The sequence below is a fragment of the Cryptomeria japonica genome, chromosome 3 (genome assembly GCF_030272615.1).
Source record: "Cryptomeria japonica chromosome 3, Sugi_1.0, whole genome shotgun sequence".
Lineage (NCBI taxonomy): Eukaryota > Viridiplantae > Streptophyta > Pinopsida > Cupressales > Cupressaceae > Cryptomeria > Cryptomeria japonica.
The window spans coordinates 99,068,006-99,085,503 of NC_081407.1; the positions used below are offsets into that span (position 1 = coordinate 99,068,006).

Below are 17,498 nucleotides of genomic sequence, written 5' to 3' on the forward strand. Positions count from 1 at the left end.
AATTGTTAACTTCCCGAATTACCACCTACCCGAAATCCTGAACCATAAATCTCTCACGCCATTGGACTGATGAGAACACAGTTATACTGTGATGGGCGGCGGGGCGGGGCAGGGGGAGGAATCAGTATAACAACAATTTTTACCTTTTAAAACTTAATACCATAAGCATATCAATTGCACAAATTCAACAACATAAGATGCAACAATTACACAATACAAGTAGAACACAAGGTTTACATGGAAATCCTTGTGGGAGAAAAACACACAAAAATGTCGCTTTTATATAAAATCTTCTCACAAACTTTGTAGGCACAAACCCCTCACTTGATTTGTGAGCACCAACCCACTAGAGGCAAAAACCCTTCATTTTCTCCTCTAAATTCTGCTATAATTCTCTTCTCCAATCTGCTATAACAGTGATCATAAATCTGCCACAAAACTGATCATAGTCTCCTCAGAAAATATATTATAAATCTGTCTTACAATCTTCATATATTCTTGCTAACAAATCTGCATACATTCTTCTTCCACTTCTTCATATATTCTTGCAAATGTTCCCTATATATATCTGCATATATACGCTTTACATCTGCTTCTTCTCAATTCCTTAATCTGCTGTACGCATATGATATATACCTTTTATTCCTCACTTCTACTCCACTTGAACAATCTGTCTTTATTTCTTTTAATGATTCTATGAATGGATGCAACACTGTGAAATGGATACAACCATTTGAATAGTCATGTCTTTCACGAACAAATTTGCCTTAACTCAATCTCTTCATACCAATTTGCATAAAGTAATCTCCCTAACTCTTCATACGATCTTCTTATGAAGAATGAATTTTTCTTTGTATTTCACTGACACAACACTCCCAATTAAATAGTATTCTTTGTATTTCTTTATATATCCATTTGATGCATTTTTTCTTCCATACCCGATCTGCTCTCTACATATTCCTTATTTCCTTTTATATCTTCAAATCTCCACACTTACTCATCTCACAAGTGTCTTATTCTTTATATCAATTATGTTGAAAGGTTCACAGCCTTTCCATATAGTCACTGCCTTTGAAAATGTAATCTCAAACTTTGATAATCACTACCTTTTTATAATAAATCACTGCCTTTTGTTAATGAGAAATACTGATGACTTATATTAATCACTGCTGTCCTTTAATAAGTGACTTAATATCTCATTGACTAATCACTTCTCTTATCTAATATGGATCACTTCCTTTAATCACTGCACCTTTTGAGTTATTGTCTTTTCATTATCTCATCACTGCTCATGATGAAATCGCTGGTTAATATAAACAAAACGAATTCTTATCTTAGCTGCTGCTTTATTTGGGTGATGCCGATATTGATTTTATACAAATTAATTATGTATGGTGGCTCATATTAATCATCTAATACGCTGCTGCTAATATTAATTTTATATCCATATATTGCTGTTCATGATCGTTGTCCATGTTTGGATGAGAATTGCTGTTGATCACTATCATGGGTTTCGGCCAAAACAAATAAATTTAAATATTTAATTTAAATTTCATATATTCTTTATCGCCAATAGAGTTGTCTTTGATGGAGATAAACATCAATTCGATTGTATGTTTATTAATTGTGAACTTGCTCCATAATGTAAAGCACTGATTATTAATATTTTATCCAACACCATCGCTGTCGTATTATCGCCTTAACCAATAATCAGTCCTATTAATAATGATGCCATCAATGCTATCAATCTTATTCTTTTGTTGCATCTTGACACTTATAATTCTTCTCAATAGCAGCCACATTGTTCTCTACAAACAAGCTCTCGTGCCACAAACTTTCTAACATATTTGATATTGGATGCAGTCCCTGAATGATAAGAACTACGCCCATCAAAATCTTACTTATTTTGCGTTTGTTTCCATAATGTTTTCTTTTGTACATCTGCAGACTTCTTTTCTTCTGATTGTTTTACAGAAACGTCTCACTTGTTTTACTTTGTAGCCTTGTGAGGCCATTGTTTCTAATTCACCTTTAGCATCAATGACAAACTCAGACAATTACTTTGACATCAATGACAACTAATCTTTCTCATACACCTTCGTCATCAATGACAACAATCTTTCCCATACCTTTTGACATAAATGACAATATTCTAACATGGACGAAAATCCATGTTGAGCTACTGCACTGAGCTCCATCAAGTTGTCTCATAACCCTCATAAAAGTATTATTCCCAAGATCACAGACTCCCAAACTACTAACTGCAACCATCCATTTTGAGTTTTATCTATTATGAATCCCTTATTGTCTTCAAAGTGTGAGATTCTTTCAACATGTGTGATTCATTTGGCATTGTAATCTTTCCTAGATCTCCTAGAAATGCATCTGGACGATCTTCAACATGGCGACAAAGTGCGTTGGCATTAGCTTCAGGAAGTACCTCAACAAATTTTACTTCAAGATACCCATAGACCGAGTGCATGGTTTTCCAACCTTCCAAGTCTACTCCATCTTCATTGTGTTGGTCGTGTAAAGCAACACCAACAAAAATTTCCATTTGCGAAAAAATATAATAAGACTGAATATTTTCAAACCTTAGTGCCTTCTTGATGAAATTTTGAATAACTTTAAGAAACTGATCTGCATAAAAGCATCACACAAAACATCCACTGCAATCCACAAGCCTTTAACAATTTGCAATTCCTTCAAATAAATTCCCAAAAGCTAGCGAGGCTAAAAAATTATAATAGAAGAAATGCTCAAAACTTCAAGCACATTAATCCTTCGCATGCAGTGGCAAGCAAGCAAAATGCAAGTACACACAACTCACATATGTGCACATGCAAGTTATTTTGCATCAAAATTCTTACATGATTCTTTAAATAAATAAAAAAATCTACTGACACAAAAAAAAAAAAGCCAACCCATGATTAAACCATAATTAGACTCCCAAACTACTAAAAGCAACAATGATTAGAACTACTTGAGATTTTCACCCTTTGTTTCAACTAGTAAATGCATGTGACCCCCTGCTCTGATATCATATTGTCAAAATTAATATAGCACAATATTTTAATATTATATCAAATAACAAGATTGACTATTACAAAGAGTTTCATCACGTTATGAAAGATCCCAAATGGATCCTTTTGCTGTTGCTACTGTAAATTCTTAATTAAACATACTATATTTTTGTAATTTTTCGGTGATCTTATAGAATAGACAGAAGTTGCAGAAAGGGATTGTTTCTTTTTGGGTTTTGATGTTATAAGTAAAGTATGTGATAAATAGCAACAACTGTGAAATAAAATAGTAAACAATGTTCATATGTAAGAACACTTAAGCAATCTGAAAATACTGCAAATCATACCAAGCAAATAACCTAGTTTTGTATTCAGCAAGAATCCATACATTTATTTGGAGTTGTTCTCAATCTGGATTGATGCCAGATGGAGGAATATTACTGGCAACGAACAAGGAAGACCAAATAAGTTGAATACAACCCTTCAAGTCAACATACAAACAAAGCGTGGTTGCAAAGGAGGTGTGGAAGCTGTTGCAAATCACGTGCCAGCTAAAATAGACCAGCTGCCCTGTTGAAACCCCCAATATGCATGCTGAATCTTCAGGCCAAGAAGATGTGTCTTCTACCTCTGACAATCTCTGTGCAATCCTAGATAAATCCACTGTCAACTCCTGTTGAGGGCTACGTCCTAGCAAGCTCAGACCTGGGGTTTGCGTCCCAAACCAAAATCACTCTTCCAGAGCAATTCCCAAATTCGCAAGTTTCAAAATGATCAAAGATGCTATCAATTAGGTTTTCATCTCCTTATAACTCCTTTCCCTTTGCAAGTCGAACCTTAAAGAATAATAAAGCTTGCGCTTTATAATTAAAGTGACACTTTCCCAATTATGACGTCAAACTATAGAAAAATATCACTTTATTGTGAATAAATAGCTTCAAGCATCCAAAAAGACTCCGAGAGGTGAGAATCATGTAGCAAAGTTCAAGACCTTTCTAACGAGCTATAACACATAGGCATATCAAACTAGATGAAGCCAAAAACCCCTTATTACTCTGAAATGGCTATATACATAGCCTTAATTTTAATTTATTTAATCGCTAACTTAGGAAATATGTAAATATATTAAAATATTTCCATAGATCCAATAATAGCCCAAAATAACCAACCAAACATGAATCTGACTTTGTCACCTATCTGTGACTGATGCCGGACAAGATGGGCCAACTGCCAGTCCCATCCCTAAAATCTAGGGATGCTCCTAGAAACTAGGAAACACACCCAATCTTCCTGACACTGAAACCATGGTATGGTCCTGTGGAACCTCAAATATGGAAACTGCCACAACCTCCTAAAAAGTAGGGAATCGCCATAAAAATAGGAACCTCTCTCCAAACACCTGTAACTGTTCAAAAGGATCCTGCTCTACTCCTTGGTCCCCCAGGTGGTCATTCAATCAATTGCCAGTTCTCCCTAAAAAATAGGAGACCTCCCTAAAATGTAGGAACTGTCGTTTGAAGGTCCAAAACGGCTCACAGAGCCCCTGCAAAGCTCCATGACCCTCAGAATGAGTTCCCTAACCATGTCATTGACCTATGGGAACTCGAATGGTAGGTCAACCCCTGCTCATCTCATGTCACCTAGAAAAGGGGACATTACAACTCCCTTTCCGAAGATTGCTTGCCCTCAAGCAATCTGCACCTGCACGCTGAAAACCAATTCACTGGATCCCATATCAATCTGATAAACGTTGCTTCACCCAACCGCTGCGCTACTCTGATATAAACATTTGTATACCCAAAGTGAAACACTCATCATGGATCCACTGAAGAAATACACCACACATGACAATACTAGGATCCAAAATCTTTGCACTGTCATATCCATCCATCATGTCAATACTCATTATACTGCTGTTATGAACCTGAACATCATCTAACCAGCTAAGAACTTCACTCCAATTGAAGCCACAAGTACTACCAACCATCAATGCTGATATGAATCCATCAATGAGCCAATTTCCAACAAGTAAAGTGTGTTGAATACTTTTCCAATACCTCCAGACAGTTGTTGTAACTTTACCTATATTTTCACAAACTAATGTGCCTTCATTAAAGGTTGCTAAGTAAATGTTTTGTTGAGTCATGTAACAAATGAAGTCCCTTACATGCTGATCTTCATAGCCGACTATCAAATCTAAGAAAACTGAGTCACCAATCAATAAGTACAACGCTGCCTTATCATATGAAAGAGGTGACAAAATCAAAGGTGCATAGGGAACACCTATGCCAATCAAGGATAACCCATTAGTGGCTGGTCCACTATGAGCCTCACTATCAATTCCATCACCGCCATAAAAAAAATAACCAATATCAGCTGAAAAATCAGAAATAGATAGCTCTTGTTCCTCCTTACCAATATGGTGATGAGTATCATGAATGTGCTGAAGTTGAAGCTTGGCCTGATGAGCTATCAACTTGGCTTGCTTGGCTCTTGCCAACCATCCTTCATTCATCCTCTGAGATTGCTCTATATCAGCTGTCCCAAAATGCACAAAATCTGATTTATGATGGATTGTATTAATCACATTATCATAACCCATGATTGCACCATGTGTACCTTCAAGTCTAGAATGCAAATCATTATTCTCTTCTTGACCAAAGGCTGCCATATCTTGAGGAAGAGAAGTTATATCACTTTTGTTATGAACCTCGTGGGGTGGCTCGAATGACATGCTAGAGGCTGTTGATTTGCCAAGTTCAACATACACCTCCCCTATCAAGATAGACTCACACACATCCGTCAAACTCTCCCCGGAACCATCACCATTAGGCACATTTTCTGTTTCGTTCCCATCTTCTAAGGTCTAATTTGAAAAATCAGACTCATTATGACATGTATCTTCAATATCAAAAGCATCAGTAACACCTAAACAATGAGTGTTTGCATGAGATGACCCCTCACAACCATCATCCTCATGCACCAAAGCATCGAAATCTTGATTATGCTTAGTAGCAAGACTGCTGTCATAAAAGTCAGGGCTGCTATGGCTTGTTTTCCCCTTGCATCCCTCTTGTTTAACACTCATATATTGCAAGCCAACTGTAGGAATCCCTCCTACAACTTCATCCTCATGTGCCATGACCTTTGAATTATCATTGTGTTCATATGAAGGACTGCTATTATAAAAGTCAGAATGGTTGCCATACCTTTGTGACATGTTTTCAACATTCATAGGCACCACTTCATCCCTTGTAGCATGTTCATCAAATTCCTCATAGAGATTTTTACAAACCTCATTTATGGATGAGTCAATTGGTTCTTCTCTTTTTATTTGCCGCTGATATGAATTCATAGCATCTTCAGCTTCATCTAGAATACCCATAAATTGGGTGAAGGTAAGCATATCTTGTAGCTTTTTTGGAAGGGAGCAATACCCATGATAGTTGCTTATGACTGTATCATTGAATGTTTTAACAGCAGGCCTCCTTGTACTTTTAGATGTAGTTGTACCTCTAGTGTGTCTTGAACTCTTTCAAAGTGTTTGATCAAATTCCCTTCTTGTTTGTTTATTTTTACATAACCTCGTCATGATGATTCTTTTTATGTCCAACTGTCTGTGACTGATGCCGGACAAGATGGGCCAACTGCCAGTCCCATCCCTAAAATCGAGGGATGCTCCTAGAAACTAGGAAACACACCCAATCTTCCTAAAACCGAAACCATGGTATGGTCCCGTGGAACCTCAAATATGGAGACTGCCACAACCTCCTATAAAGTAGGGAATTGCCCTAAAAAGTAGGAACCTCTCTCCAAATGCCTATAACTGCTCAAAAGGATCATGCTCTACTCCTTGGTCCCCCAGGTTGTCATTCAATCAACTGCCAGTTCTCCCTAAACAATAGGAGACCTCCCTAGAATGTAGGAACTATCGCCTGAAGGTCCAAAAGAGCTCACAAAGCCCCTGCAAAGCTCCATGACCCTCAGAATGAATCCCCTAACCATGTCATTGAACTACGGGAACTCGAATGGTAGGTCAACCCCTGCTCATATCATATTGTCAAAATTAATATAGCACAATATTTTAATATTATATCAAATAACAAGATTGACTATTACAAAGAGTTTCATCGTGTTATATAGAGATTCGAGAAAAAACCACCCAAACAAATAAACATTACATGACTCACTAAAAAGCACACTAGAAAAATAGAAAGAAAACACTTGTCACTAAGGTGGCTTAATATTACAACTTTCGCCCAAAAAGAAAAACATTACACGACTCACTAAAAAGAAAACGAAAAAAATCAAAAGAAAACACTAACCACAAAGGTGGCTTAATATCACAACTGTAAACCATATCTTTTAATATTTAACATTATTCTAATACTTTTTTGAGTTATATTAGAAAATTGGATTACCAGTAAGTGTGTATAATCGTTTGCAAAATCTGAGGCCATGTCTACAGTTGGGTTGACCTTCCTAATCTGTAAAAGAACAATAGATAAAATCAGAACGTATGGCCCAAATGTGGAGAAAAACTGAAACATCTCAAGCATATGAAGAATATGATAGTAAATCAATAAAAAATCATATTAATTGTATGATCTCACATTTCAGTTTAGCTAATTTTTTTATAAATGGAAGACAAATTCAAGCAAAAACATAATTTATTTCTAATCATTGTTGCCATTGAAATGAGAGTTATGTACTCAATTACTGACATAGAATGTTAAACCTAGGGGCAAAGAACATGTAATATCCCTTGGTAAATCTGATCATGTTGTGATGATTTGAGCTCCAAGGAATATTGTCAAACACTTGTCTTGCAAAGTCTATACTTGTTGTTCTTTGTTTCAGTTTGTTTGGTTTTGTTTTGATGATTGCCAATGATGACCAAAGGCTTAAAAAGAATGTAAATAAGCTTAACAAATAACAGAGATGCAATGCAAGACTTCTCTTTTGGATTTCCAATGGCTTATGAAGATTGAAAATGATTGTTACTGATTCCTACAGCCAATAAGCATTTCTACAAACACTTGGCATGCATACTAGTGATTCAATATAAACTGAAATGAATAACTACAGAAAAGGCATTTCATCAAACAGTTATTGTGCAACCTTGTAGCTCCTTGTTTTCGAATGCCAAAGCCAAGTACAACGTGTCAAACTAAATAATGTTAATATATAATGAGAAACCTGGAATGTAATGGCAGTTTGCTGTTGAAAATACTTGACAGTGCGCCTGCTAGTAAAGAATTCTTCAACATATAACATTCACCAAGGCTGCACTAGTTGTGGTGTCCACCAAGATGAACAGAGAGGCACATTTTGATAGGCGTTTAGGTCTGATGAAGAACACGCCTAAACCTACTGATGAATGTTGCAGGCTGTAGCAACAATAAAATATGGAAATGAAGCTTCAGTCTGATCTATAATGGCTACAATAATGAACCTTCAGGTCTACAGTTGATTAACCTTTATTGCTCCCCAAACCCTTGATAAAATCCTTCACTTTAGGCACAAATTGGACTCCTGGATGAAGCCCACACTCCGGCAATAATCTCAGCTGGTATCTCACAGCCTCAAAATTGCTAAACACTGAAGAGGCTACGTTCTCCAATGCTAGATATGGCAGATAACCCTCATCTTCTTCCACAGTTCATGAATGAAGAAATAACAAATGCTCCCAGAATGAATGAAATCCCTTTTCAAATGCCTTTATATAATATTTAATTTGCATTTGGCTTCATCTCATTAAATTTCACTTTAATTTCATTTACTTTTCCCTCCGTTTGATGTTTAAGTTATTAACACTTATATCTAACTTTAAATAACACTTTATCACTTATAATAAAGTATATTTTTAAAGAATTTAATATATCATCTCTTAAAGTGGGCCCCCAATATAACTTAAATGCACTTTAAATAATTGACTTCATCATTCATTAAATAATCCCCTCTTATTAAAGTCAAATAGATATTTAAATGATGTGCATTTTTTAATTAATTAATTAATTATTATTATTAAAGTACAACTTTAATAATAATGAAAATGCCATAACTTCCACAATAATGCATATAATTCAATTTTGTCTTCTCTAGGAGGTAACACGCTGCATCCATTGCGCATCCAACCGCCTTACTAAAATAGTAAGGGTCCCTCTCTAACATCCACTGACTTACTATAAATAGTAAGTATATGGAACTGAGCCCAAATGAAGTCCAATCTGAGCCAAACGAAGACCAAACTAGAACAAACTGAATTCTGGAGAAGACAAGTGTTAAGGAATTTAGATCAAAGATAGAGAATACAATAGTCTGGTAATATGTAGGGAGGATAGACTTTAATAAGATCACTACAATGAGTATGTTTTACCTCCGATGTATATATATATATATATATAACTCTAACTATTAATCTTCTATGATAATATCGACAGCTTGCTGGTTCGTGAAACTGCCACAGTTGTTGGTTTCGGTTCATAGTAAGTGTCGATGCCTATAAATAAAGGGATGAAGAGTCATGTCCATGTAGGGGCATGACTTCTACGTGGCTTATGCCACGTAGAGTCATGACCCTACGGGGACATGACCCTTCGTTCAATGTCGTTATATATATTACTTGCTTCAATCCGAATGAAGCTATATCCTTAACACTTCCTCTTTGCAAAAGAGGATTGAATTTCATAATTAAGTTTTAAGGAACAACATTCTAGATATACACATTCATTTGACGTGATCATTCACTTAGTAACACTTACTAGTGAAATACTTCATATCTTAGAGAAATATGGATTATCTGATATCCAGCACTCTGGGACAACAACTACTTGAAGTCTTATCAGATTACAACCTTGATTCTAGTGACAATTGTAACATAATCATTATCACAGGTGAAATAATTTTAGTATCATGATATTCGACACATTATGGGACAGTAAATTAATGTAGTCAATCATGATATGATTGTTATCAAAAATTTCCGACATATTTTGGAACAATCATTTAATGATAACAATTCAATAACTCATCATAGCAAATTTAGTATCAAGATTTTCGACACATTCTGGGACAACAACTTAATGTAGTCAATCTTGATAACAAATCAGGCTATTGTGAAAGTCGTCACCTTACAATAGCAATCTTACACTTACATCACATCAAAGATTGTCACCTTCCATGACATAACACATACATGCAATATTGCATTCAAGATATTCATGAATATATCAATTACATATGATTAAGATTAATATTAGACATTTCCATTATAATTTAGTCATACCAAGTTTACCTCTAAAGTACTCCACTTTCAACTTTGCAAGAGGTTTGGTGAATATGTCGACACTTTGCTCTTCAGTGTTGATGTAGGTCAATTTGATGACATCTCTGTCTACCATATCTCTTATGTAATGATATGGGATTTCTATATGCTTGGATCGACTATGAAAAACTGGATTTACAGAAGTTTGATGCAGCTTTGATTATCATAGTGAATTATAGTGGGGTTCAGGGGCTTCCCAAATAGTCCAACTAGCAATTTCCTTAACCATACTACCTCACGTGCTCCCATGGAGGTAGCCATATATTCGGCTTCAGTGGAACTCTGAGCAACTGCTAACTGTTTTCTGCTAAACCAGAATATCATAGCTGATCCAAGACTAAAGCAACACCCCATTGTACTTTTACGATCAATGGAACTTCCTGCCCAGTCGGAATCAGGATACCCTTGGAGTTGTATCTCAACATTTTTACACTTCAGGCCAAGTCAAATAGTGCCATGTAAGTATCTCAGAATATGCTTAGCAGCCATTAGGTGAATCTTCTTAGGTTCGCACATGAAATGACATAACACATTGGTAGTGTAACAAATATCAGGGCGAGTGTTTACCAAGTACATAAGAGATCCAATAATTTGTCTATAGTATGTAAGATCTATAGGTTCTGAATCTACTGCTTCACTTTTGAGCTTATGAAGATTTATTTCCATTGGAATGGATAGAGACTTACAATCTATCATACGAAATCCGGTCAGGATATCAGTGATGTATTTTCTTTGATTTAGGAAAATATAATTCTCTTTTAGCCATACTTCTAGGCCCAAAAAATAGTGTAGTAGACCTAGATCCTTCATATCAAATTCAGCCACAAGATCTTGTTTGCATTTTGCAATGAGGTGATCTTCTCCTATTATCAACAAGTCATCAACATAGAGAACAAGTATTAACATGTCACCATCCGATATTTTGAAGTATATGTTAGAGTCTGCTTCATTTTTGGAATATCCTAGTTTGGAGAGATAACTATCTATCCTTCCGTACCATGCCCTGGTGGTGCAGGAGCACCTAGGCACAAGAGCACTACCAGGAGGTACATTTTCAATAAAGGAAGATTGGAAGACAATCAAGTCATTTTTGATATTGTTATAATGTTACTAAGGTCATTGAACCAACATATGTAAGGCTATCAAGCCAATTTGCAAAAGTTGTCCACTAGAGGCCTAGATTGGTCAAAAGGTCAAAATCGTATAAAAGGCCACGAGAAGGCTAGCAAGTATGTAAAAGGAATTAAATAGTTCATTTGGACATGTATTGAGTGTTTTTATAAATCCATGAAGTCACTTGTGCAAAAGTGTAAAAGTTGTCAACTTGACAACAAAATGTTGTCAAGCAAAGTTGCAAAAATGCAACAAAAGTTGCAAAAGGGGTTAAAAGTTGGTTATGAGAGGTAGTTGTAAGGTCAAAACTGAAAAGAAAACTTGAGAAAAACTATCTAAACACTCTAAGATAAACCTAAACCATAATGAAACCTAAAACACACACTTGGACTCTTACAATAGTCCTTTATTCAATTCTTGATCCCATCAGGGTCAAACAAACCAAAATTGTGAAGGTGCTCCTGCACCACCTGGGAGCTTGCTTAAGGTCATAGAGAGCTTTTTTTAGTCTACACACAGAGATTTCTATCATGTGTAGCAAAGCCTTTAGGTTGTTCTATATATACTTCTTCCTCAATAACATCATTCAAAAATGCGGTCTTCACATCCATTTGGTGTATCTTCCACCCTTTGGAAGCTGCAATGGCAATGATGGTTCTTACAGAAGTATATCGAGCAACTGGATCAAATGTCTCTTTGTAATCAATTCCAGCCTTTTGAGAGAACCCACTGGCAACGAATCTGGCTTTGTGTTTTTGAATACTACCATCTGGTGCATATTTGATTTTGAATAACCACTTTGATAAGACAATTGATTTGTCTTTTGGTCTAGGTACAATGTCCCAGACATCATTTTTTAAGATAGATTGGTATTCCTCAATCATTGCATCTTTCCAAGCTTGACATGTTAAAGCCTCCTCAACATTTGATGGTTCAGATTTTGTAAATTCGGTCATGAGGGAAACATAGGATGATTGACTTCTTGTTTTCTTATTCTCTTTGAAGATTTCATCGGGTTGCACATTATTTTCTTCAATCAACTTTCTTGCCCATAGTGGTCTTTTCTTGTTGTTAGGATTTTACTCATTCTCGAAATTAGGTGATTGAAGTTCATGATTTTCTATGCCATTCTCCCTCTAATTTTCAATTGTAGGATTTTCATATGATTTTGCGGTTAGATCATCTTCTGCACTTAGAGATAGATTATAAGCAACATCTTCAACAAATTTGACATCTCTACTGATTTCAATGGATCTTCATCCTGAAATATAGACTCAGTATCCTTTAGTGGTTTCACTGTAACCAACAAATATGCCTTTCTTTCTAGAGGATTCTAGTTTGGTTCTCTTTTCTTTAGAAACGTGAATATACACGTGGCAACCAAAGATTCTTAGATGCCTTAAATTTGGTTTATTTCCTGTAAAGGCTTCTTCAGGTGTTATATTCTCTAGGATTGAATGAGGGCATCTATTTTGAATGTACACAGTTGTATTTGAGGCTTCAGCCCAAAATGAGATATGTAGATTTTGATCATGCATCATGGCTTTAGCAGCTTCGATGATGGTTCTGTTTTTTCTTTCTGCAACTCCATTTTGTTGAGGATTATAAGGTACAGTACACTCCCTCTTAATCCCAACAGAAATGCAGAATTCTTTAATATTTTCAAAGATATATTCACCACCATTATCTGATCTTAGAGTCTTTATTTTCTTTCCAGTTTGATTTTTCACTAGTGCCTTAAATTCTTTAAATTTCAATAACACCTCATTTGATTCTTTGAGTTTAATGAAATAGATCCAAGTTTTCCTAGAGTAATCATCAACAAATATCAGGTAATACAAGAATCCCCCTAGTGATGGTAATGACATTGGACCACACAAATCAGTGTGGACAAGTTCTAGGACAACTTTTGATTTGTGTTCACTTGAGGGAAAGGACCCTTTTGAATTCTTCCCTAGAGCACATCCTTTACAAGTTCCAACATGATCAGATTTTAGTTTGGGTAATCCGTAATTTTTCCTATAGAAGGTAGGGCACTAAATCGAAGATGTCCTAATCTTCTATGCCAAATTTTATTAGAGTTTGATACTTCATGATTTAGTGCTTGTTTTTTAGTATCACATAATTTGTATAAACTACCATCTCTAGATCCTATAGGAATAGCGTTCTTTATGTTAGAGTTTTTAGGCCAGAGTAGAACTTTATCCTCATGGAAGGTGACACGATATCCTTGATTAGCTAGTCCTGAAATAGAGACCAAATTCCTTTTGATACCTAGTACAAAGAGAACATCTTTCAATTGTAATGTAACTTATGTTCTTAATTGAATTGAGCAAGTCCCAATTCTTTTCATTGGATAGGTCGAATTGTCTCCATTGTAACTTCTTCAGTTGAGTGGCCTTCAAAGGTTTTGAATTGATCTCTAAAATTGGTTATGTGTCGAGATGCTCCACTGTCAATTATCCACATATGTTTTTTTGAGTTTAGTTTGCTTGATAAGGCTAAGGAAAATAGAGGATTTTCTACTTCCTTGACTTCAACTATGGTTTCTTGAGCTTTCTTTCTTTCTGGGCAGAACCTGTGAGTGTGTCCAAATTTATCACACTTGTAGCATTGAATCTTGGAGAAGTCTTTGCTTTTGTGATTATTTCCTCTCTTCCGTTCGAACTTCCTTTTCTTCCTTTTGTTTCTTGTGTTAGCATGTAGTGCTTGAATTTCTCCCCCTTTGTTTGGACCCAATCCTCTTGTGATTAGTCGAGATTCCTCTTACAATCATTCTTGAGTTGATCGAATTTTGGTAGTGTCAGACGAGCACTAATGCCTTGAATAAAGGATTCCTAACTAGATGGCAATCCCTTAAGTGCTATTAGAGATAGCTCCATATCATCTATATTATTCCCAATAGTTGACAATTGATCTTTTAATTCTGAAATCCTCATGAAATAGGATGTGATTGTTTCTCCTTTGTTCATGTAGATATGCATTAATTGCTGTTTTAAAGTGAGCAATCTGCTTGTATTATTTATTTCATATGAGTTTTGAATGGTCTTGAACATATCATAAGTTGTAGTTAGTTTTGAGATGGTTGGGAGAATGTGATCTTTAACAGCATCAATTATGATTTTCTTAGCCTTGTTGTTGTGTCTTTTCCAGGTTGTTTTATCTGGCTCGTCTTTGGGCATCTTCGTATCTTCTTCTATGTATGCATCTAGTTCGAGTTCTTGAATAATGTTGTTATTCGAATTCTCCATGAGACGAAGTTGGATGCGCCTTCGAGTCTATCCTCCACTCTAACACTATTCACCATGATTGATTTTCCTTTGATACTGAGTGCAAGTCTGAATTTTTTTTAGAAAAGAGGTGTCACTATTTTATTATTTCTCTACCAACGTGGCTCTGATACCATGTTAAGGAATTTAGATCAAAGATAGGGAATACAATAGTCTGGTAATATGTAGTGAGGATAGACTTTAATAAGATCACTGCAATGAGTATGTTTTACCTCCAATGTGTATATATATATATATATATATATATATAACTCTAACTATTAATTTTCTATGATAATATCGACAGCTTGTTGGTTCGTGAAACTGCCACAGTTGTTGGTTTCGGTTCACAACAAGTATCGATGCCTATAAATAAAAGGATGAAGAGTCATGTCCACTTAGGGGCATGACTTCTACGTGGCTTATGCTATGTAGAGTCATGACCCTACGAGAACATGACCACCCTACGGGGACATGACCCTTCGTTCAATGTCGTTATATATATTACTTGCTTCAATCCGAATGAAGCTATATCCTTAACAACAAGAACCTCCATTAACCAAGCCTCTGCCTTAGAAGACCCTCTATCCACAATTATTAGCCTATGAGGATCAGAATGATAGGCTAATCACTCAAGAATAGGAACGAGCTAAAAAGGGGACATTACAGAACATATAGATACAAAGTGCAGTCGTGTACACTCATTTCCTTTATCAACATATTTTGCTGCCACTCCTTTTTCTTTCACCAATTCATCTGTTAAAATAATATTAGTATCTTCTATAATGGTCATCTTCTATTTTTAGCAGTCATCTTAGTTGTCGACTTATTTAGCTATTTAGCTTTTAGTCGACTTATTTAGCTTGTTAAATTTACTTTTTTTATGTAATTAGCTTTTAAGCTTAATTTAGCTTTCACGCTTAATTTAGCGTTTAGCTCTTTAGTCTTTTACTTTAACGTTATGTTCTAATTATAGAACATCGTCTTGTAACCTCTATATATACGTGTGTATAGCATTCAATGTAATTATCCGATTATTGAATCATTCATTCAATTTATTTTTCATCATCAACCATTCAGTATTAACACAAACAAAAGCATTTCCTGATGCTAGAACTCTTTCTCTTGAACCATATGAAAAAACTAAGTCTATGACTTCATCCTTTTCTATTTGTATCAATATCATATAAGTTGGAGACAAGCAATTGTCTATATTTTATATTAACTAAAGTTGAAAACAATCTTAAGTCAATAAGTTGCTATTGTGACTGAGCTCTCCTAAATGAAGATTTGCATCCAATTATCATTAAGTCACACTCAAGGAGGGTGATCCATGGAAAATCATATGCAAAACAAAGCAAGTTTTGTATCAGTGGCTTGTACTTCCTTTTGCATTTCATACTGCTCTGACTAATTTCACGAGGTATTTGCCATTCTGTCTCAAAAACAATAGCATTTCCTGATACTGGTAACTCTTTCTCTTGAACCATATGAAAAAACTAAGTCTATGACTTCATCCTTTTCTATTTGTATCAATATCATATAAGTTGGAGACAAGCAATTGTCTATATTTGATATTAACTAAAGTTGAAAACAATCTTAAGTCAATAAATTGCTATTGTGACTGAGCTCTCCTAAATGAAGATTTGCATCCAATTATCATCAAGTGAGACTCAAGGAGGGTGATGCATGGAAAATTATATTCAAAACAAAGCAAGTTTTGTATCAGTGGCTTGTACTTCCTTTTGCATTTCATAATGCTCCGACTAATTTCATGAGGTATTTGCCATTCTGTCTTGAATGATATACTGATTTTTGGCCAAATTGATTATGACCATCTAATGCATTAACGTTTATATGGAGCTCAGAGTGAAGATTTTAATTCCAAGGAAGATTACCATATCCAGAGAGGTTTATGCTACAAGTTGGTGAAGTATTGGGTGCCTCAAAAGAAGAATTCAGCTAATGAGAGAGCCTCACACTTCAAAGGTTGTTGATCACATCGGTATGATAAAGATATTGGCACATTTACAAAGCTATTTATATTGGCCAAATATACAAGTCAACATTGATAGATTCACAAGGGAATGAGTTTTGTGTAGAACAAGTAAACCTAGAAAAGAAGAAATTGGGATTGTGTATGCCACTATCGATTCCTTATCGACCATAAGAAAGAAACTTCATAGATTTTGCAGTAACTTTCTTTGTCAATAAAGGCATCTGTATCATGGCCCCACTAGGATTACATTCTCCACCATCTCCTAGAAGGGAATAAAACAATGCATAAGATCCACTACCTAAGGAGATCACCAATCGACAAGTAAATAAACTTAATCATCATATAAAATACTTAATCACCACACAAAGTGGTTGTCAAAGAGTGATGATTAAGCAGCGATTTTGTTAACAAAAGGGCATTGGGTAGTCCACAAGAGACACCTGTATTGGAAAAGAGGTGACCGGAGGTGAGGGACACGACTCTCCATTCCCTCTTGAGGGATATAAAAGGATCACCATATCAAGGAAGAGGGGGCAACTAACAAGACAAAAATAAGTATATAATCAGAAATCAAGCAGGAGGATCAAATAACAAGGAAGATAACAATAGGCAGGTAAAATTAAGGAAATCTGCAATTCAGAATATAGCCATACCTGATCTAGTAAACATTGTGGTATGAAAGGATATATGTTAAAATGTATGCTTGATGTATGCAGCGTGATAATGTTTTTAATGCATCCTTCCTCAGATACTAATATAAGAAACAA

At 35.4% G+C, this 17,498-nt stretch overlaps 1 pseudogene; it reads right to left on the bottom strand.

Annotated features, from left to right (window-relative positions):
• The window catches only part of LOC131046001 (general transcription and DNA repair factor IIH subunit TFB1-3-like), a 100,810-nt pseudogene extending 92,076 nt beyond the window's left edge, over positions 1-8,734 (bottom strand).
• Positions 8,735-17,498: the final 8,764 nt, after the last annotated feature.